This window comes from Platalea leucorodia (genome assembly GCF_965183815.1).
Source record: "Platalea leucorodia genome assembly, chromosome: 3".
NCBI classification, from domain to species: Eukaryota; Metazoa; Chordata; class Aves; order Pelecaniformes; family Threskiornithidae; genus Platalea; species Platalea leucorodia.
In genome coordinates this window covers 56210352-56233579 of record NC_138825.1, presented here as the reverse complement: position 1 = coordinate 56233579, position 23228 = coordinate 56210352, and the positions used below count along the sequence as shown (strand labels likewise).

The following is a 23228-nucleotide window of genomic DNA, read 5'->3' as shown; positions in this document are numbered from 1 at the left end:
TAAACATTGTCAGTATATTAAAATGTTTCACGTATCAATTAAAGTATACCATGCAAAGTTATACATGTCAAGCCTAAATCTGTATCCAACTGAAAAGCAGAAGTCAGAAAAAATTATTTCTTTTTGAAATGTAAAGGTTTTTTTGAGGTAGAAAATGACTGGCTGAAGCAATCAGTCATAGGTTTCTCATATTTCAGTTAGGTAAAAGCAGAGTTGTTCTAATGGGGGCAAACATTTTTGGCTATTTTAAGGATTTTGGGAAAATTTCCATGCAAGAGTCTATTCAAAGAGGTCATCTTTTGAGAACAGCAGGCTTAAAGATACAGTGTAATAACCAAATGTCTGATTAAAAGATATGTCTGAAGATCAAACAGAACACATCCTCAGTTTTGTGCATTGCTGTACTTTATTTTACCCATACTTTCCTGAGAAGATGACTTATAATCAAAATTAAAAACTCTTTTTTCATTTTGCCACACTTAAACGTTTTTCCAATTACACTTGGAACTAGCAGGGCAGGACAAGCCTCAAGGCAGTATCCAACTCTCTTGCTCTCCTCAGGCATGACCAGTGCTATCTTGTCCTGCAGCCCCCAAAACGGTGAAGTCTCTTATGGTCATCTCCCATCCCATAGCAATCTGATCAGCTGGGAGGTGGGTAGGGAGGAGGCTAATGAGCAAAGAAAAAAATCTACCCACTCCTTGAAAGTACACTGACCATTTTCAAAACACTTTTGCCTTTCGTAATAAATATGACAGTATCACCTATCACTACTGATTATTCAAAAGAGTAAAATGTGCGACCACTATCAGGCACTTAGGTACTGATGAGAAAGTCCCATGTCCTATTTCCCACAGAAACAGATGCAAGCAGAATGAAAGGTCTGAAGCAACTGGATCAGTGGACATGGAGTCAGATACCTAAGCAGCTAAGAACCATGAGCTCCAACTTCCCTCCTGTTCTTTAATCATAAACTGAGCAATTATAGGGCAACTTCTACTCCCTTCTCATTTACCATGGGTGACTCACCTTGCGAATCATCTCAGTTTATTTCATGAACTTTGAGACTGAATTTCCAGCAACCCTCATGCTATTCTCCCCTGGTCAAGAAGCACAAAGGATTGTGTCACACACATACTTTTACTTCTGGGCTGGTTCAGTATTTTCTTTTCCATTCTTCCTCTCTTTACAGAAGTCTTACAGAATTTCTTTAATTGATAGGAGAGGTGTCACTGGCAAATCCACCATTTGGGTAAATACCTACTGAAAACGAGACTGGCAAAAAATAAATTCCTTTTTCATCTTAGTCAGGGACTTGACTTGTTTACTCATAATGTTTCGATGACAGTAAGGCTGGGTATTTCAGCCACTCCTTAAAATGCAGTTCCAAAACAATTCAATACTGCCACTGTCATTCCCCCGGCTCCCAGGCATGCATTCCCCCTCTCCCTCCTGTGATCTAAGCCAATGCTGGCACTCAGATGATCCTGCAGCAAGCCAGTTCAGGGAGCAAAAACTCGGGGCGGGGGGGGGGGGGGAGTAGTGTTAATTTTCTGCTAGTTTAGCTTTGAGTCAGATGAATGTCAGCGTGAACACAGGGAAAGGAGCAGAGCCAACTTACACTGATTTACAAATCACACCCTTAAGTTTTCCTGAGGGCAATCTTGGAGGAGGGGAAAAAACCAACGTTGTACTCAACATTAAAAGAGACTTTTCTGATTTTACATTACCTTAGCACTAGAATAAACACTTAGGAAGTTAAACATCTAGCCCAACTAGCAGCTGTTACAATCAACCAACAATGTGGGCCTGTAGAGTAAGAGGAAGGAAGAGACATACAAGTTCTACAGAAGCAACACAAAAAGGGTTAATAACAGCAAACCACTTCCTTGAGTTGTGAGGAGCTAACTGGAAACAACTGCGTTAAAAGAGGCACCTGAAGCGAGAGCAGGTGGAGGAGTTTCAGAAGGGCTGGTAGGACACCACCAAGAGGGAAGCTACCACCAAGAGGTAGGGAAGAAAGACCTTCAGCTATTTAACACAGTACCATAAAGAAAAGAAGGGCCACAGAAGTCCCCTTTTCTGTCTATCCTCTTCTCTAGAAGGGGAATTGAGGCCCTTGGATAGGGAGGGTGCCCATATTAGGAAGCTGGGCTGTCATACTTTTAGGCTAACACAGCTTGACTTTGTATCTAAGTGTGGTTATCTTCACCCATGAAACTACCTAGGGTAACCAAGGACAACTTTGACCCAATAGCTGCCAGGAAAAAGGGGGAAAGAAAGGGAGAAGCATGGTCATGGAAACTAAGGGTTGTTTTCTTTCTCTTCTCTGTTAGCTCCCAAACTAACATATGTAACGACAAAACCAAGACCACTGTTGCAACATTTAGGAGGAAGCCTCTAGTTTCCACTTATTTTCTGCCAACTTCATAGACTTAGGAAAAAATAAACAAAAATCCATTAACCTGGGAAAAAACCTACACCAAGATGAGGTAACAGACACTGATAAGCAAGAGTCAAATAGAAATACTCATGGTGGTGCCAATACAACTTACTTTTCCTGTCGCTTTTCTTCAAGGAGCATATTTTATACACAAGTAGGGAAAAGTAACAGACAGATGTCTAAACAGGTGTTCCTCTGGCTCCCAAATATTTTTCAATACTCATCTTCTTCTAGTATAAAATACAGATTTCCTACCTAGGAACAGATAATATATTTTAAAATTCACTATTTTCCCCCCGAGTTTCCCATATTTCACTACGAACTTTCTTCAACGAAGAGAAGAATGCTACTGGTCCTCCAGCCTTCTATAAAGGAAAGAAAGATGTGATCACTGCATTTCTGCTCTGTAAGGGACTAACAACACCAACCCTTTTTTCTGCAATTTACTCCACACAGGATTCAGGGAGAGGAGATCAACAAGGGAAAGGGAGAGGAAAGCTGGGAAGGGCAGCAATGCCTTCAGTATTCAAGGCTTCTCAATACATATTGTTTCCTGCTCTTATAACCTTTAAAAGATAGCCACTAATCCTTTTACAAATTAACCTATCTTCTACCTTTTTTACCTTAAACAATATCCCCTTATAAAGGTCCTGACACCAGATACAGACTAACAAGACAAGTAGATAGTCAAAAGGAAAAAAATAAAATTAACCTGCTCTGAAAAAGGCAGATGAGGAAAGTAATAGAGGGAAGTTGAGAACCAATAGAAAAGATACCTCACAGCGCAAGGCGAGGAAAGAGCTTTTAACCTTGTAAGGTCCTCCACTTTGTCACGCTGATTGGGAAGAAAAGACTCCCACAACAGCAGCAAGATTTACAGAAGACTAAAATCCACATTAAAAAATACAGAAAATTTGCAACTAAGATTCTGTCCATCTTATCCCTATTCCTTTCTTGCAAACTATGGACGGCGGGGCAGAGGGAAAGCGCGGAAGTAAACCATTGTTTAAAAAGCTAGAAATCAAGATTACACTATCATCTAGCAGCAAAAATAGAAAAGGGTTCTCTCTGAAACTGACATACACGTATTATTAAACTACGAAATCTAACAAACCTTTTAAATTATAAAATCACCAATATTTTAGACATATTAATACATGTCAAGAGTAAAAAAGTTATTGTTTAACTAATTACTAAAATAATGAATTTTTTTATTAACTTGCCAATTATTCTAAAAATGAGATAATTTCCCACTCCCTTTATAAAGTACTTATCTTCACACTCAGATTTTGACTTTCCTCTTTGTTTTCTGGATATTATACCACCTTATAGCCTTTACCTAAGAAATTAGCTGTGTTTTATCTTTTTCTTTACAACTGGAGTTAAACATTGAAAATATAAAAAGTACATACAAGTGAGGACAGTTAAGCCTCCGTGTTTAAGTTTACTCTTCTAACCACCGATATAGCCAGATATCAGGTGTTTCCAGGAAACTAAAGATAGCAGTGAGATCCCATTTTATAAAAACAAATATTAGACAATTCCATGGAGGAAAAGTAGCTCTGCTAGTCTGGATAGCTCTTCACAGCTTAGATCTACTAACACATTTCTTGCATTTACAATGAAGTTAAGTGGCCTGTTAACAGAAGCAGACCGACTTTTGAAAGATAAGATGAACAATGTCATGCAGATAAAGTGGCAAAGGATTCGTAACTATTATACTTAGCTTCATATTTCAGAGGGATTAAATTTTTCACCCATTCCAATTTTCTAATGCTCGTCCTGCAAAAATACTAAGCCGTGGGTTACAGGCAGGCATAATTTAAAACTGCAGATGTGGACTTCTCACAGGAGCTGGCAAGAATAAAGGTACGAAAAAACCTCTTGCGCTTTAATTTTGTGATAAAAGCACAATTTTTTTCCCCATAAATGAACAGCAAAATAAGTATTATTCCTTCCAATTACATTTAGTTTCATTCTCACAATACGTTCAGAAAGGATGACAAAACAATGACAATAAATTCTTAAGTTTAGAAGGCAAACAAAGCTGCACTGCTAGGCTTCTCCTAAATCAATTTAAAATCCTAGTCAATGCACGTACATCAGAAAACAAAGCTACAGAAGCCAGAGAAGCTATACTGCAATAGTAAAATGTGAAATGAGAACATGCTTTTGAAATCAGTGAATTTTGACAGTCTGAGCAGTCACTGTAGGCATTCTGCAACATCCATTGATGTGACAGTGTAAGGTGATGACCTGCCCTTATCACAGGCAGCAGCTTGAAGGCACACAGACAAAGCTGAAATACTATTTTGCTGTAAGTCTCATAAAAACTTCAAACCAGAAGACAACTGTTTTTTAATTAACCAGATCTCATGCTAGTATAACTTTGGATATTTTTCTAGCTAAAGTATTTTTTTCAGTATGAACTATAATATGTTGAGTCAAGTTGCAGGTCTCAAGATCTCATTTGCGTTGGCAAGAATTTCCCCACTCATTGATGGGGAGTGGAAAAAACATTCCGGAGAGTTGCCATTGGCTCTACACTGAAGAAACACAAGCTACAGTTTGGCCTGTTCTTTTGGCCAGTCTCAACAGGAAGGAAGCCTGTAGCTCCATCAACTCTGCTAACACCATTAGGTGGTACTTTGACTTTAAGATACTCTCTGTCACAGGGAATTTACTTGCAACTGAAATCCACAACAAAAAATTAATCAAAACCAATATAATAAACACAACCAAGAGACAAGAAAGAAGTAATGCTGCACTTCAGCACTTGTGTTTTGTACAGCATTTTGTACACAGATGGACACTTACATTAAGCTTTAGCTTGAAAAAGTTGTTAATATCTGCCAGCCTGAAATCTCAACATGCAGGCCAGATTGGCAACTACTGTTATGTTCTGAAGTCCATCCAAAATCTGCAATTTAAAGAAAGAGAACACCTACACACTAACTTTAATTTACTCATCTTTAAATGAAGCTTTATATTCACTAATGTGACTGAACAGCAGATTACGATTTAATAGATTCACCAGTTTCCTCTCATAACCATTAAAGGTTACAAAAGCCTCTAACTCTAGGCCAGCTCAAATAATACTCCCCTGTAGTACACTGGTGAAAGGGGAATATCTTTACAAAACATCTGTTTTGCTATTCCATTTTAACCACATCTTTCCTCAAGTGTCAACAAGCACTGCACCTCTTTTCTAAATGATTCTCTCCATCTTTCTTTCCATAGTTTACATACCTCATTGCAGTTATGCTTATCTATTAGCCACACTTTCACCAGTTTCAATGGGACCTGAATTTCCTACTCCATTGCAAACCTGGACTACAACATTCAAAGACTAAACAGCTTAGAAAAATCTAGCCATTCTTACTGGCAAAAAGACGACTGCTAGGATTGTTACAGGCACCATCACTTAAAGCTCGCTAATTAAAACATGCCTGCTGAAAGCATTTAAGACTCCTTGATTATCTCCAGAAAACAGAAGAAAGATTACTGTTCCTGTCTTTCTCCCAGGTAGGCCACTGGTAAATATTTCACACAGTCACAGAATCCACATATGTGGGTTCTGTGGTAAAGTCAGTTCAACTAGCTCCTGCCCTACTTTTTGAAGGGCTAGCTTTTAATTTGCATCATTTCGGCAATTCAGTTGGTGACACTGTAAACAGCTGCAGTATCACAGACGGGCAGAGATGAATTCTTGAACTGGTCTTCCTGCTTGTCTATTGTAGCACCACTCTTAGGTCTACAGCTTCACGAGAGGCTTTCTTCATCAACAATACCAGCTTAATAAACTCTTATCTCTTCTACTTCTTTGGCATACCTCAGTTGTGTGGAAAAACCTATTTGTGGGATCATACTTTATTATAAACCACATCAGTGAACTAAGGAGAAAGGATGGCAAATCCATACACTGTCACTGCTGTAGTGCAAAACATCCCCCACAGTGTGAAGTTATAGGAAACTACTGAACTGATCTAACAGCTCCTCAGCATCAAGGGGTTAGTCTCACTCCATGAGATCACCTAAGACAGTTAAATGGCAATCAAGTTTTTTTAGTTAGTTTTCTAACCCCTGGTATATAGACTGACCTGGCTCACAGACAGATGAGACAAGTACCAGAGCCCAGCTGCTTGTGTCAGTGAAAGAAATCTTCCCTCTTCAGTCACAGCAAACTATCAGACTGGCCCCCCCCCGATGCTCACAAATGCTTGCATTCTTCCATTCTCTGCTTTAAACCTGCTATCTCAAAGCCATTTTGTTATATTACTCCAAGAGTATCTCATTTACATCGAAATACTGACAAAAGAGGTCAAGCATTCCTTTCATTGCAGCAAAGGCATATTTTGTATCAATAAACCAAAACTACTCACCCAAGTCAAGGCTGAAGCTCTTCCAGAAAAATAACACCATTTTGCATGCATAACTGCAGCTACACTAGCAACCTCTGCATGCATACAGCTACATTACAGAAGGATGATGCTTTCATGCATCCATGTTGGTACCATTCACAGCTTTGTCAAGACCTACATCACCAGAAGAGTGAAGATAACAGATTATCATATTGATTTTTTTTTTTTTCCTCCGCAGCATGTGTATGAAAGCACTACTGGGAGAACTGATATTTTCCTTTCAGTCTGGAAACCACAGGGGTTTTCAACCCCATGCAGGGGAAAAAAAAGAAACAAATAACGGGTATTTTCTCTGAACATTACTGCTTAACACATCACCTGCTAGAAACAAGAGGCTGGAGAGAACACAAATTTCCACAATCCAAATGACAGTTCTCTCCCGCTGCTTACAACTTATTTGATTCTCCTTCGCCAGATACTGTGGAAGAGGAATCCAAGAAGTGTTGCACTTCTTTAGGCCTGGGAAAGGAAGATCAAAATGTGCTTCTTATGGAGGAGCAGGAACTAATTCTTTAGCAACCCCTTTTATACATAGCTACGTCGTAACTCAGATACACAACAAAGTAAGTTATGTTGCTTAAAAATTTGCTATTGGTCCTTGTATTCAACTCATTTTACAAAAAAATTTTCTCATTCTGACTGAAGCCCCAAGTGCAAGCATCATAGATGTGATCCACTGTCACAACCTTCAACAGAATTCCTAGCTTCGATACATCTACCTTTACTCTAAGCAGCTACCAATGAATACAACCTGGTGAGGGTCTAACCCAAGTAATTTCATAGCTCTTGTATGAATCGTTCAGACAAATCTTAAAAGTCACATGTCAAAACAGTTAAATGAATTACAGCTATTAAAGACTGTTTTAATTAATTTTTTAAGATTGGCACAGTTTAAAATGACTGAAGAACTAACAGGCATAATAGATGAAAGATAACACATATACTTTGCTAAATGTCTTCGTCTAATCCAATATATGCATGTGGGTAAACAAATTTTATTATTCATGGGACTGCAAACTCTTCTGGGACTGACTTATTTAATAAATATTTATACAGTGCTTTGCACAAAAGGGCCTAATCCAAGTCAAGCTCTTTAGCCAATACCAAAGCATAAATAAAATATAATAATCTGGTATTGCAAATTATTCCACCAAGACAGTTTAAAATACACAGTTTGAGACACACATACAAAAAAATCTTATCCCCACTTACCAAAGACAAGACCAATATTTTAAAAAGGGAATAAAACACCAAATTTTTTAACTGAAGCAGCTTCATAAGCCAATGTGAAACATACCGCTTTCTACGTATCAACCCAAAATGCCTTTTTAAGGATACTTTTGCTGAGGCCCTGGAGATTCCCTGTTCCTAGGCTTAAACCTGTTCAATTAAAGAAGATTCTCTAAGAAGGACAGCCTACCATTCTCTTTCAAAAAACAAATGTTTGTTCAACAAATGGAAAGCAGCAGTTTGAACCAGTTGAATGAATTAGAAGAAATTCAAGTACAGACCTCATGACACTTTTCTCTCATTCTCTCAGGAAAGCCTAAATGGAGCAGGGGCAAACTTCACAACTGAAGAGGAAACAGAATGAGAAAGAAATGGCAAGTGCTGAACCCATCTCTTAAGAAGCAAGAAAAGTTTCCACGAAGAAAGATTAGAACAAAAAAAGAATGCCAGAGAGAAGTATAAACAAGAGGGCACTAATGTTTCAATTGTAAAGTATATATCCTATATTGCCTAGGCAAGGGAAAGGGAGAGTGAAGAAAGGATAGGAATGAACAGATCTCCTTTTTACTAGCTCACTTACAAATATGATAGGATGTCAGTAAAAAGGTGGTTGGAGGAGATAAATTCCACATGGGAGAGATTTTTAAAGAGTCAAAAAAATAAACAGAAAAAAATATGAATGCTATAAAAAGCCATGAGAGTACTGTAAGAAGAGATACATAGCACAGCATGGACACAGGAAACAGAGACTTTTCTTAAGGGTTTAAACACAACATGAATTGACAAAGGACACAATTACATGCCACACCATCCAACTTCATTTTTTTGAAGTGCGCCTTTTTTTTTTTTCTTCCCCCCTATGTAGGTGAAACAGTTCATAACTTTTTCCACCTGGGGAAATCAGGCTCAGGACTTACACGGGAAAATACTTTTCCGCATTTCTAACCTTCAGTATAAAGTAGAAATCGATATCCCCCCCCCCCCCCCCGCCTTAGGAAAACAGATGATTTATCTGGATGTACATATTAGTCATAGCTTCTGAAGCATCGGATCAGTAACAAGTACTAATGTCTTGTGGGGTGGTTAGGTTCTGAAACTTACTGTGGGTTTTTTTTCAGTTAGTTTATCCTGCTGAAGTAGTAAGACATGCTGAGAACTTATTGATAAACAGATGGATCAACAAATGACATTTTTTTTTTTTTACATACAATGCAATTTCCTTTGAAAAATGCATTCTAAAGCCCTAGCTTTGACAGCCTCTAAGAATTTTCCTAAGAATTACTCCCTAAACATTTATGTTTGATCTTTCTACAAGTCACCTATGAAAATACCTGATAACAGCAAAACATCTTCTTGAACAATAAAGATATGCTGCAGCAATTAAATTAAAAGCTTGCTGTTAAGAGTAGTTCACCATCTGCCAGTGATTTCTTAGCCATTTCTACTAGCACTACCTACGAAATAGAGGTATACCAGATAAATACTTATTTCAAGATTTAATGAACTACATAAAATCTTTAGTCTGTAATACATCTTTACTAAAAAGCAAATATTTTCAGGCTTATTAAAACAATTTGATACTACCATGGCTCATCTTCATAGATAAATCTATTAGAACTGGGAGTCTATTAAATACACCATTGCATGCGACACATCACTGAATTATACTATTAGCATGAGACAAACATCTAAGTCATGTTATCTAAGGAAACTATAATTATATATGATGTAACAATAAAATAATGCTTTTGATAAAGTATTTTGAGAATAACACGTACTTCTTATGCAGCTGAAGTAAATCCTCCCTTACTCGTGCACATTCTTGCCCTGTGCTGCGACATGCACTGTGTCAGTCTAGGTGTTAGGGAAATCATGTGTTGAATCAGACCCATACAAACACATATGCAGGCACAGCAGCAGAGGCTCTGTGCACGTAGAAGCAACAATATCACCAAACATCTAACAGCCACCTTACCCTAAGAGTTTCTATCACTGTAGTCAGAAACATACCACTGTTACAACAAGATCTTAGCAGCCCAGCAGTCTGCTCAGCTACCTTACACATCTCACCCTTTTTTCTCTTCTTTTTTTTTTTTTCTTCAGTATTCATCTTCTTAAGAACCTATTGTAACATGATTTTTGTTTAGTAAACCAAAACTGGCAGCTGCTGCTAACCTTCCTCTTAAAGGCACTGTCCCATAAATAGCAGAACTAACAAAGCCCCGTTTCCCACAGATTTGCATTCTGTCTCAACCATGCCCCCGTGTTCCAAGTAGTCACATTCCACCTCTATCCCAGATGCCTATTATCTTACCCCTCTCTTCCAAGCACTAGCCACAATATACTTAACCTCTCATGTCCTCTAACTACTGACTGAAGAAAAGAGTACTGTGCTTCATACCTAGTTCTTTACCCCACAGACAACTGTTTGCTGGCCAACTGGCAGGCTAAATATTGCTAAATACAGGTAACTGCTAAATTCATGCAAAACTTTTCCCTAAAGAGATGATCTTACTCAACAAAGCCATCAATTTTAAGAAAGCTTGTTAAATGTTACTAAAATATAAAATCTTTGAGACCTTGCCCCTTGGCTAACTTCTTTGCTGAAATTAGCTGATGAGCTCAAAATTTATTGAGAAATAGGATTAAAGAAAACATAATTGCTCAAGATTCGTGTCTTTAGAAAGGTGAATTAACGATGGTTTATACACTACACAAATATATAAAACCCAACAGTAACTCTATTTCTTAAAAAAAAACCAAACACAACACAAAATAGATGCATCTGAACATCTCATCCATGTGAGAACAGTTGATTCTGAACTCCCAAATTGCAAAAATTTATTTTCTAGCATGTCTAATTAACTAAGGTTTCTTAAAGAAACTGCACTTACACGTTCTATTTGTCCTTTTAGTAAGTATTTGCATCCTTCGACAATTTTCAAGTGCATTTTAAAGGAGGTGTAAAAGTCTTAAAGACAGAAAAAGGCTTCCACGAATTTAGTGAGAACTGGCAGCTTTGTAGAAAAAAGAAACTCGAATTCATGCCTTCAATGAGTGGAAAAGCAGGTGGAACTCTGCCTTCTCCACTGGCAGCCCCAGCAGACCAACCAGCCAGCACGCACATAGCACCAGATTTGATTAATTCTGGAACAAGTTTTAGATACTTAGTATTTGAGTGTTTATCTCACTCAAGAAAATCATCAAAGCAGTGAGCATATGTAGTGGCTTTGTCCTGTTTTTGGTAAATTCTAGCAAGCCTAACAATATCATGACTAATAGATGCACAGTTTTGGTTGTTTGGGGTTTTTGGTTTTAATTTTTTTAAAAATTTGTATTTGTAACCTACAGAAATGTACGGGGTTTTTTCCCTACCACTGTGTGTTCCCAAGTTAATGCTTTTCTAAACACTGAAGGGAGTACAAGTTTTGCATCCATTCTGAAACACCGATTTTTAAATAATGGAAAAATTACATTCTGCTCATAGTACAACCAGGATCTGAATGAGTTTTAAACCACTCATCATTAAAGACAGTGAAATTTGATCTTCATCTGTGCTCAGAATAGGAAAGAGCTATACATTTTCCATATTGCTACAAAACTTGATTACACATAGCATTTTTCTAAGAATATAATGCATATTTTAAACAAAAGGATTTTTTTTTTTTTTTTAAATTCTGTGGCCAGATACTAACTTAAACAAAGTTTATTTAGCACATTACCATAAGTTGTGCTTAACGTCTTGCCACCAAAAAAAAAAAAAAGTCTAACACATTCTAAAAATATTAACTGTTTAACTACACCTTAACTGCACCTATGGCAACAAGAACATCCTGAGTGATGCCATTCATTTAACAACAGACATGTTCCAAGAATATGAGGATACCATATACAAACAACACAGATCTTTCAACTTTAAATATGTCAAGCATTTCACTTGGTTTCACTAGAACCCGATTACTACTGATTAAGGAACACCAAAATCCAAAGGCAGCATAACACAAAGCTAGAAAGAACTCAGTAAACGTCTGTATACTGTTTGGAATACTTTCTTGCATGAGAGTTGAGCTTGCTGATCAGTTCAATAAAAACAGGCTCCTAATTTTACTATAATGAGGAAAAAGGTCTACAAAAGCTTTTGTCAGGGACAGCATTAACTAATTATGACAGTGATTTTTTGGTAAGCATTCTAAAGAGAGGGTGAAACTGAAACAACTATTATACTGAAACCTCTGACTACAATTAAGAGTTTATAAAAAATATTATCCAATTGTGAATCTGACAGCTTTCTCACTCTCAGAGTTGCATTTAAATACTTGGAATCCAACCCAGGTCAGTTTGCTAAGCAGGGCTCAAGATGTTTTAGAACATCCACCAGCATTTTTCCTGTTTGAAATAGAAAGCGTATACTTTTCCAGTTGAGATAACCTACTACGCAATTAAAGAGAAAACAACAACAACAACAACAACAACCTTAATCACGTACACATTAGTGGGAAAAAAGTTAACTTTCATTTCAATCATTTAAATATTTGAGTTTTGAGTACAGCTTTAAAAAAATCCAGTTCTGAATCACTGGAATTTTTGTTCTATTTCCTGTAAAAGCACCAACAGCAACATCGTTCAGCATTCCGCTTGCAGCAGTTCAGAAAAGATCAGCCTGATCCCTCAGTCCTAAATTTACAGTCATTTCATAAACTTGAGGTCTCATCTGACCAGCTTATTTCTTCCAGTGTTTCCAGCCATGGAGATCACGATAAGGAGGTGGCACTTGCAATAGGATGAAGAGCAACCTAGTTTTATGTTTCAAAGCACACTCTCACAAAGAAATAGTTTGCCAAAAGCTCTTTAAGCTGCCTAGCAAAAAAAAAAAAAAAAAAAACAAAAAAAAAAAACAAAAAAAAAACACCAACAAAAAAAACCCCAACATATAAGTTTTCTGAGAATAATCTCTTCAACAGATGACAGGTTTAATTCTACAAGGCTTGAAAAGCACACCAGTTATCTATAAAGTCAAAGACCATCACAAAACAACACAAGATCTCAGCCTTCAAAGCAATGCCACGGTGAGAAAAACCACCATCTTCTTCCATCCTGTCACTGCTGGAAAAGAGAAGTTTCTACCAAGAGACTGTCATAGGAAGAATGCCCATTTTCAAGAATTCTATTTTTATATCAGCAAATTTAAAGGAAGACAGAAGAACCCTTTGACTTCTCTTGATGTTGAAAAGGAAAAAGGTTTACATTTTGCAGAGTCTCTGAAAGCTGGTGTAAACAAGGGTAGCATAGCAAAAGATGGCACTGCCCCCACATTTAATGACAGGGATGATGCTTTATCAAACATCTCTCAGAAACAAAATTGGGATGACCAAAACTGAATATCTCCTCTAATGGCCTTCCTCCCCTCTTCCCTTTTGCAGGTTCTCCTGTGAAGCAACATGAGAAAAACCACCCAAGTCTTCTCAGTTTTTAAAAGAAATCGAGAGTCAGCTCAGCATCCATTCTGCTGCAGCGCAAGCCAAGATACTATCTACAGATGAGCCTCTAAGTTTAACATAGGGATAACAGCCACAAGTGACTGAAACTTTCATTTAAATTGAAGGGCAGAACTTACTGAAGCTGATGACATGCGTCTCCTAATTTGTCAGTGGAACTTCCCTCTTGCCAAAGGCAGATACCAGAATTCTGAGGTTTGACAAAACCCAATTACAATAATACAGATAAAGAACAAGTAATTGAAATATGTACATGAAATGCAAATGCCTGCTTATCTGGTAAATCATTAGTTAAGCTGAAAATTATTCCTGGTTTCAGCAAATCGTGGCCAATCACGAATATAGTGGTATTGCTGTAGTCGCTAGCCCTCCTTACTTCAGTGCATGTGCAGTACCATTTTGGTGGCTAAAGTTCTGATACAAAACAATTTAAGCAGTCTAAGAGAATGACTCGGTATCAAACGTATGTCTTTTAAACATCTACATAAGTCAGAGTACTGAAAATTACATGCAACACCATTTTCAGCATTCTCCAGTTGAACTTCAGAAACAGCTTTATTCAGTCTACATCAAATACCCTAAGCTTACGATGACTAGAAAACCACACCTGAAACCTATTCCTTGCTAAGATGTATTCCTTCAGAATTCCTTTTTTAAGTGTGTACTTGCTATCACTAACACAGAAACGCCTATCGGTGCTGGGCAGAAACCAGAGCCTGCTGAGCTACCAGGTACAGTACAAAGAACACAAGGTCCCTGCCCCGAAGGCCTCCCAACATCTAACAGGACTGCGCATTCAGCCTTTTAACGCAAGCCTTTCAATGAATGAGACAAAGTACTACGCGCCTCCGCGCAGCGCTCCCAGGGCTCTCAGAGGGACAAAACAGAAAAAGCGATGGGGAAAAAAAAAAAAGAAACCGCATGCATCCCCTCTCTTCGAACTCCCTCTTATCAGAACCATTTCAAGAATTTCTAGTCAACAATTAAACTGACTCGAATAATGGAAACTAACGTCCCAAATATACTATATATGGAATCGAGCCCAGCCAGCCCCCGCAGAGACGCCAGGCTCCGAGCGCTCGCACCTCGGACACTTTGTTCCTCCCCCGCAAATGGCGGAGCCTCGCCCAGCGCAGGCACACCTGTCACCTGCCAGGCGCCGGGCCGGCCCCCGTCCCTCCCTCGCCCCGCAAGGCGGCAGCCCGCGGGCCGGCTGCTTCCGCTCCCCCGCCGGCCGCCGCAGCCCCCCGCCGCGGGGCGGGCCGGGGCCGGGGCCGGCGCCACGCACGCCGCCCCGCGCCCCCCGGCTGCGGGCCCGGACCCCTCCCCGCGCAGGAAAATAAGTTTCCATCCCTCGCTGGACGCCCCGCTGCGCGGCGGCTTCCCGGCCCGGGCCGGCCCTCCTCCTCCTCCCCTCCCCTTCCCACCCCGCCGGGGAGGCGGACTCCCACCCCGCCCCACCACGCCGGGATGAGCGGGGTGCCGGGGGCTGCCCCCTCCCCGCGCGCAGGCCTCCCCTGCCCTCGCCCTGCCAGAGCCCCGGGCGAGGAGAGGGGCGCCGGCAGCGCCTCGGGCCCCTGCCCCTCTCGGGCCCGCGGGCCGGGCCGGGCCAGCCCCCCGCGCCTCTCCCTGCAGCCCCCCGGGGATGGGACCAGCCCCGCCAGGAAACCAGCCCGGGGAGCTGCCACCAGGCCCGCCTCGGCGCGGTCAGCCTTACCCTGCCGCTGCTGCTGCCGCCGCCTCTCCGCCTCCTCCTCCTCCGCCTCCTCCTCCTCCTCCGCCTCCCCCACCACGGCAGCTACCGCCGCCACCAGCGCCGCCGCCGCCTCCGCCCGGCAGGGGGGACCCCGCCGACCCGACCCGCTCCGCAGCCTCCCGCCGCCGCCGTTCCGCTCCGGGGGGGAAGGACGAGGAGGAGGAGGAGGAGGAAGGGAAGGGGGGAGTCCGTGCTGCCGCCGCGGGCGGGAGCAGCGGGGAGGCCGGGGTGGGTGGGTGGGTGCCTGCGGCGCCGCTCCCGTCCTCAGCTGGAACCGCTCCGGCTGCGCGTCGCTCCCGGCCCCCCCTCCCCCCGCTCGCTGCGCTCCAAATCAAAATAGTGTCACAATATGGCGGCGGCGGCGGCGGCCCAGCATCGCGAGACCGGGCCCCGGGTGCTAACGGGATGCGGCGCCCGCCAATGGGCGCCGGGGGGGAGGGGGCCGCGGGGGCGGGGCCTCCGCCGCCACCGCCCCCAGGGTGGGGCGTGGGGGGAGGGGCTGCGCGGCGCGGGCGGAGGGCGGGGGCCGCCGCCTCCCCGTTACGCGGGGGCGGGCGTCCCGTGCCGCGCGCCGGCTGCCCCGCCCCCCCGCCGCACGCGCGCGGAGCGCGTAGGGTAACGGCCGCCACCGGGGGTCGCGGCGCGGTCTGGCCCCGGCGCTGCGACCCTCGGCCCCGCGATGCGCGGAGGCCCCGCCCCGGCCCCTTCAGCGCCTTCGCTTCCCTCGCCCCTTCTTGCCCCGCGGCTGCCGCCCCCCTCCCCCGCTGGCGGCGGCCACCGCTCCGCCGGGCCCGGCGCCAGGGCAGGGAGGCGGCGGCAGCAGGGGGTGGGTCGGTGGGCCGCCCGCCTGGGAAGGGGGAGGCCGGCGGGAAACCAAGCGGGGTTTAAGAGTGGTGAGGGAGGAAGGGCGGCCACCGCAGAGGGTAGCATCTGCAAGGGGAAAAAGAAGCTGGGAAAAGCAGGATTAGTTAAAAAAAACACCACTGTATCTGGAACAGTTGTTCTGAGAGGGAGTTGCCAGACACTTTCTGTCAGAAATACCGGTGTGCTCTCTAAATTTCTTCATGCTTTACGCGGAGTATGTGATTTCCATCACCCCGCTGAGGTATAGCTCGGCCTAATTCTCTTCCCCAAATGCCGACAGGCGAGCAGGGGCCGGTACGCCTGCCAGTGAAGCCCTCGTCCCCACGCAGCTTGGCAGCCGCCAACACCTGCGGAAGGGATCCCCGACCCGCTCTGCAGGGCCAGCGAGGCCGTGATCCCCAGGAGGGGAGCCTTGCCAGCCGCGGGGGCAGGAGGCCCTGTGCGTCCTAATGTGCAGACTTGAAAATAGGGATCAAATTCCTCGTACGATAGAAAGACGGGCATCCTTGACTTCAGTGGGGTGTTCAAGTAGGTCTTTGTATCTCCGTAATTCGGGAAGTTTCATCTTAAGTGAAAAGACAACTTTTAGATGAGTTTGTAAAGTCATCCAGTAAATCAGTTGGGTTTTGGGGGTGTGATACCTTACACCGCTTACTCTTTCTTACTCTTCCTGTGTTTCCTTTCCTCCTGCATCTCTTGGATCCTCCTTCCTCCCTGCAGTGAGAAGGTGCTGCCTGCGCCGTCTAACAATGGACAGTCTATCCATCCGTTCTTGGGTAATCCTACCCTGCGAAATACAGTCAGAAACAGAAATCATTTAAAAGTAATCTTTATCACCTGTAGCGGAAGGAAAACTGCCTGAAACCCTGCAACCTAGAATGGGGCCTGGCAGGGAGAGGGATGTGGTAGGGCCTTCAGATTTCCCCATATGACAGCGGCACTGTGCAGAAATCAGTAGAGATTTTTGTTCCCCACCTTAACTCCCAGAGGCACCAGTGATTTCCAGCGTGCTCCAATGTATGAAAGGAACTACAAAGCTGCCAGATCATGGTCATCTCAGACCTTAAAAGCTGCACTATCCATTGCAATGGTGTGATGAGAAAGGGCCATACTTTCTTCACAAGACATCAGTTGTCAGACTGGCCAATTGACAATTGTGAGATAAAATGACATATAAACTAAAAAAAACCTAACATGCGCTAGGTAGGAAGTAAATTATTTGTGACAACTTAGGCTAAGTGTTCTGTTACAAGAAATAAAGTTGACTTTGCCATTGCAACAATGGATGTTTTCAGAAATGACTGAAAATATGTTTTCCAAATGCAAGTGTTAACAAGTGAAAAAAAACCCTCTCATCAGCATTTAGTTAAAATTGTCAAACGGAGAGAATCCCAGGGTAAGCAACTGCAGAGACTGGCTTTGCTTGGAGTAGGCAGGGAGAGAGAGAACACAACACCGAGTCTAACAGCGAGTGATTATGTTGGGAGGAAAAAAAAAGAAAAAAGGGAAAAAGGAAGACAGTTTTTTTCCCTCACAAAATGTGGAAATATAGGTGTGTATATACATTCCAGTAAGAATCAGTCATTTTCATAAGCTACAGCAGAGAAGTCTGCGGTTCTTTTGTACATCAGCAGCACGGCGCATGAAACGCCTGTGTCCAAAGTTTATTACTGAGCCTGTCTTGAGTAAAGGTTATACAGGGCTGAGAGTCTGCTGAAATTTGTTTGTTAATTGTAAACAAAATAGTATTTCCCCAAACCCAGCCAGAAATGAATATAGTCCCTTCCAAAAATGGGTAATGGGGCATCTAGAAAGAAGACGCAACGGAAAGATCAGATCACAGAGAGCTGTACCGGGGTTGCTCCACTGTAATTGTTCAGATACATTAATCAAGCCTTTCTCTTGTGCTGTAGGCAATTCATGATCTGCCCGCTCATCCGCTCAAGCACACTGCTGTTCAACTCTGCCAGCACAACTGTTTCAAACTTTGCTAAGCCATACCTGACCTTTCAGACAGATAGGATAGTATACTTACATGCATACGTTTTGTGCACTAGAAACTGAGTTTATTTTGCTAAGTTTAATACCAAGTTAAATATTTGACCCTTTTGCCTACAGTTGCTAAAACAGGGATTTGCCACAGGAAAGCGAAAGACCATCTCTCACTGCTCCATCGGCAGTATTTACTGCAATGCTTAAGCACTGGGATCATGTGAGTGAGCTGCGCGGTCCTTTCAGCCCTCTGCCAGACTCTCCACGCTGCCTCTGTGTCTCAGCCTGTTGCTAAAGTTGCTTTTCTCTCCTCTATAGTAGCTAATTTTGAATCGTTTTTTAACACCTTTCCAAAATCAAAGAACGATGTATTTAAGAAAATCGTTCTGTGCGCTGAGATTCAGAAAAGAACTCTTGTCCCATGTATCTGTAACAAGAACTAGGAGGCTGTACCTAATATTAAAATCTGGGTGTAACTCTTATCGTGATGCAAATCAAGGCTTCAGTCACCAGCGAGGCACAGGCAGCTGCCTGCCCAGCAGTCTGGTCGATTCAGAGCCTTGCTTCTTTCCCTGCAGTTTTTAGATATTACCCGTTTTTTTGGCCATACAAGGTATGAGTTCATGTTTTTAAAACCTTTATCAAACTGTTTATACTCTTCACTGCTAGAAAGTGAAATTATAAATAGGATCGGGGAATTATTCTGAACATATTGTAGAGGAGAAACACTTCTGCAAAGTACAGTCAATTTTGTCAGCTTGGTACTGCCATTTCTGATGCTGAAATTTCCTGAGAATGCTTTTTAGAAAAGGTAAGAGAACAACTCCAGTTAAAACCAATCCACAACAACTGGCATAATTGTTTCTGAAACCGAGTTTAAAATTAGTCTTCTGCAGTGGAAAAAGGTGATATCAGCAGCTTTAAAAACACTACTTTTCCCTTTAACATTCACCTCGCAATTTCTTTTTCATTCTTCTAGACAGAAAGTCTGTCAGTCTTCAGGTTGACAAAAACAGAGGTAGCATTCACTGGCCAAAGGACAGTCCTTGGAAGCTCCCAGTCTGAGGTTACATCCGTAGCTTCTCCTATAAAAACAATTAGGATTTTCTGTAACAAGGGCATAGAGAAATTCACCTTATTTCACAAGATTCATGCATTGTACTTTTTCTGTTCTGTCTAGAAGTTATCGGTTGTGTGCCACAGTGCAATAATTTGCCCAGCCTGGTGTAAATAAGTGGATATTGCTGGATCTGGAAGTAAGTTCAGCTGCAGAACCTCAGCATAAAGCCAAAGCTGTGATCAATACGCAGCATAGCTTTGCTCAAGTGAAGGTTCTCAGCACTTGTCTCCCCCACCCCACTATGAGTGCTTATACTGTGTAATAGCTTAAAAAACCCTTTTTGTTTCCAGTGTAGGAGTAGTCCAGCTATTGACGTTTATTTGAAGGAGTGTGTTGGAAACTGTAGTGTCAATACTCCAGTTTACTATCTTTTCCTTCTGTTTTAAATGTCAGTGTGATTTTAAGTCTGGTTTAAAGAACAAATCGAACCCAAAACACTGTTCTTTAACCAGAAACATCAGCTCTAGGAGCTTAGAATTTATGAACAGGTAAAATAACAAGTATAATCATTCAAGTAGAAGAAAATGTTTTGGTAAAGAAATGGGTTTCAGGTCAAATTACTCCAAGACTATAGTGAAGTCCGGTTGCTTGGATTGCACACGTGTGCAGTTACAAAAAGCTGTTGTGCCCTGATGTTTTTCTGTTCAATCCACAGTAGACAAACAGCTGTGCTATCACTGTTTAGACTCCCCTAGTTTTCCAGGTTGCTCCCTTCCTTTCTTCAAGATAGCACCAGCTTTTTTACTTCCTAACAGCTCATCTATTTAGGAGTAGAGAGCAAACATGACATTTGAGATAAGGATGTGATTAAGAGGTGCCTTAGTGGTTCATGAGTTCTAGCAGCCTCGCAAGATTTGGATAAGGCCTTTGCATAAGGGAAATCCATTGAGAGAGACTGCCTACCCTGGTATTTCAATTTTAAAAGCATAGTGAGCTGTGTTACAGTGAAGCATTACTGTAGGCTATGTATTAATCTGACATACCGAAATAATATGTTTTTGGAGACTTGGTAAACCTTTTTTTTTTTTTTTTTTCCCCCTCAATATCTTAAAAAAAACATTTATTTATATTGATCATGAGTGTCTTAGAAGAATGTTTACACTTGAAGGAAAACATCTTAGCCTAGCAAAAGCAATTCTGAAGTTTTTTAGATACTTGTTTTAAAACTGGGAAAGACCGCCATATTAAATCAATCTCTTGACTAAGTTGGAAAAAGTGCATCATTGATAGCATCAACAATTTACAGATCTTTCAGTGCTCTGAGTAAGAGAATTAAAAATGTATGAATAAAGGCTCATATATGTCCACATGACATACAGTTGAGTCAATACCTACCAGTGAGACAAATTTAGTATTATTTAATGCTACCGTATGCCTCTTCTATGAAACTATTTTTTGATAAGTCAGTGACATAAAATACAGAAAGCCAAGACCATTTGAGACTCCAAGATACTTCAGAAGAATTGCTGGTTATGTTTCTTCCCAAATCCACTGTTTCCTACGCTTTGTGGGAAATTCAGTAGAAAGTAATGATAAAAATAAATTACTGATTTTCTTAAGATTTATATAATACTGGTATATAGTCACTGTGTGTCTTTAGGGTCTTGATTCAGCAGAACACCTAGTCTCTTGCTAAAGTCCATCTTTATTCAGGATACGTTTCAACCACTTGCTTAAACTTGATGCTGTGTTGAAACTTGAGGCAAAGAATGGGCTTAAGTGTTTTTCTGGACAGGTATAACTTGCTGATTTGAGACAGGAAACCTACCTTGAAGTCCAAACAAATGACTTTCCTGTTCCAGATTCAAATCGGGCATGAATGTTTTCATAGTAGAAACCCTTGCAGAACGTCTTACAGCTCTTTCATTTTCCAGCTACTGATTTTAACCTCTTCTGTCTCATTGACTTCAGCCAAATCCCTTTCCTTTACACACTTTGTAAATGTGAGAGTGAGAGTGCAAACTGCAATATACTTAATCTTATTATATATGTTAACACAGAAGGTGCAATAATTACATTGTGTTTAAATTCCCCCAAATGTGGAGGAGGTTATTGGTAGGTGGCTAGTATATTTTAAAAAATAACCCAACATACTCTCTAAACCTAAATGGTTCATGGTATTAGATTTCTCCATCATCTTCTGGCCTTCTGCCCACTGCTGTAATTACCTTAACTCCTCACCCAATAATAAAACTCTCTGAACAAATCCTGTGCCTGCTATTAAGTAAAATTAAAGCTTAGTACAGATTCCCTGCATTCTTTCTTCTCTTCAGCTGTGGTGCTTGACAGCTTGCATAGTACAAATGAAACACACAAAGCCTTTAAGCCACCCCATATTAAAGAAAACAGTAACTAACTCAGAGCTTTCTAATGCTGATATGTATTAGAAACAGTAAATTTTGATGAAGAACGGCACTGGATTCTCCATTTCTGTACAAAAATCACTGGTGTAACAAAACAGAATCAGTCATGTAAGCTCATATACGCACTGTACCAGTTTGTTTCCTCATGGAGCTCATGCAAGCCCTTGTAAGGAGAAGGCAGCTTGGATTCCAGGTCCACTCTGCCCTAGGTCTGTCTGAGGTTGCCAGCAGGAGTGAAAATTGGAGGAATACATTTCACTATGTAACCAGCTATCCTCTAGCTACTGTGTCAAAATTACCAAGTTCCTGTTCTACCTGTGTGACTTTCAAGTTCCAAGTTGAGCTATGTTTCAGTCATCATCTCTCAAGCTTTTACCTTTTCTGTGGGAAAAAGATCACTTGGATGTACCCATGGTTAAAAATGTTTCAGTATCACAGAGCAAAATATTAATAAATATTGAACTTCTAACTCATCAGCTCGCTAGAATTAAGAAAGGTCATCCTGTCTCCAAGCTAAAATGCTCAATACAACTAGGAAAACCAATACAGAAAATAAGATGGTCATTCATGAAAACAACCGGCTAGTATCTCAGCTGTTTTCAGCTATTACAATGTCACATAGAGGTAGAAGAGGAAATTGTGGGAAGTTTGCTAGGAGTTGCATAAGGTACATATCTAAAGGAATGCATTAATGTCCAAAAATTTTAGTGTTTACTTATTGGTACATTTTTCTTCTCAAGATCTTCTGATAGATAACAAAGTACCTTTAAAACCCATGAAAGTCTGTTCTTCCATCAGGAGGGCACCCATTCTGCAAAATACACACAATCCTCAAGAACATAACCCAGAAACTATAACCCCAGCTAAGCCAAACACAAATTTGTGCTTAAATTTAGGCATAGGAACAGTTCTGTTGGCTTTACTCGCATGCTTAAAATTAAGCATATGTTTTAACACTTTACTGGATTAGGGCCCATGTCAGCAAAATAAATTTCTTGGGAAGAAGTAATAAAAACGTAGCTTGCAGTGGGGGACAGCAGAGCCATTCACAGCTACAGAAGCTTTAAAACACTAGCTGGTATTTATGTATTTAAAGAAGAAACCAGGCGTTAAACAAAACATTTATTTTAGATAGCTATCTAATTAGTCTCCTACAGAAGCACCTTCATTTTTCTTAATTTGATGAAAACCAGTTTTTGCATCCTTGCATCCCCAAAAGCAAATTAAACTACACATCAAAGAAAAAAAATGTTTTGCAAGCACAAGCTTCAAAAGCAATTTTCCCACTGTTCAGTAACAGCCTGGCTGTTCCAGAGATACCATTGCATTCCCCAGAGAGGGAGACAGACAGGAGGCCAAGCTTTTTAAACACTGAGTTCCATTGCACACATGCACCTGAATTGGCTCATTCAAATGATTTACACAACAAATAAACCATATAATTGCATATATACAATAAATGTCAGCTAACTTATTCTTTTGTATGCATTGTGCACTGATGTGTTTTTATTTTTAATGCTAAGAACCTCTCTAAATATTTGGTA

General features: G+C 41.4%; 1 protein-coding gene across 1 annotated transcript in view; it reads right to left on the bottom strand.

The window, feature by feature from the left end:
* The window catches only part of TAB2 (TGF-beta activated kinase 1 (MAP3K7) binding protein 2), a 68939-nt gene extending 53290 nt beyond the window's left edge, over window positions 1–15649 (bottom strand). The window contains exon 1 of the mRNA XM_082307425.1: window positions 15307–15649. The gene's annotated coding sequence lies outside the window, so the exon portion shown is untranslated. The remainder of the gene's footprint in view (window positions 1–15306) is intronic.
* Between the last annotated feature and the right edge of the window lie 7579 nt (window positions 15650–23228).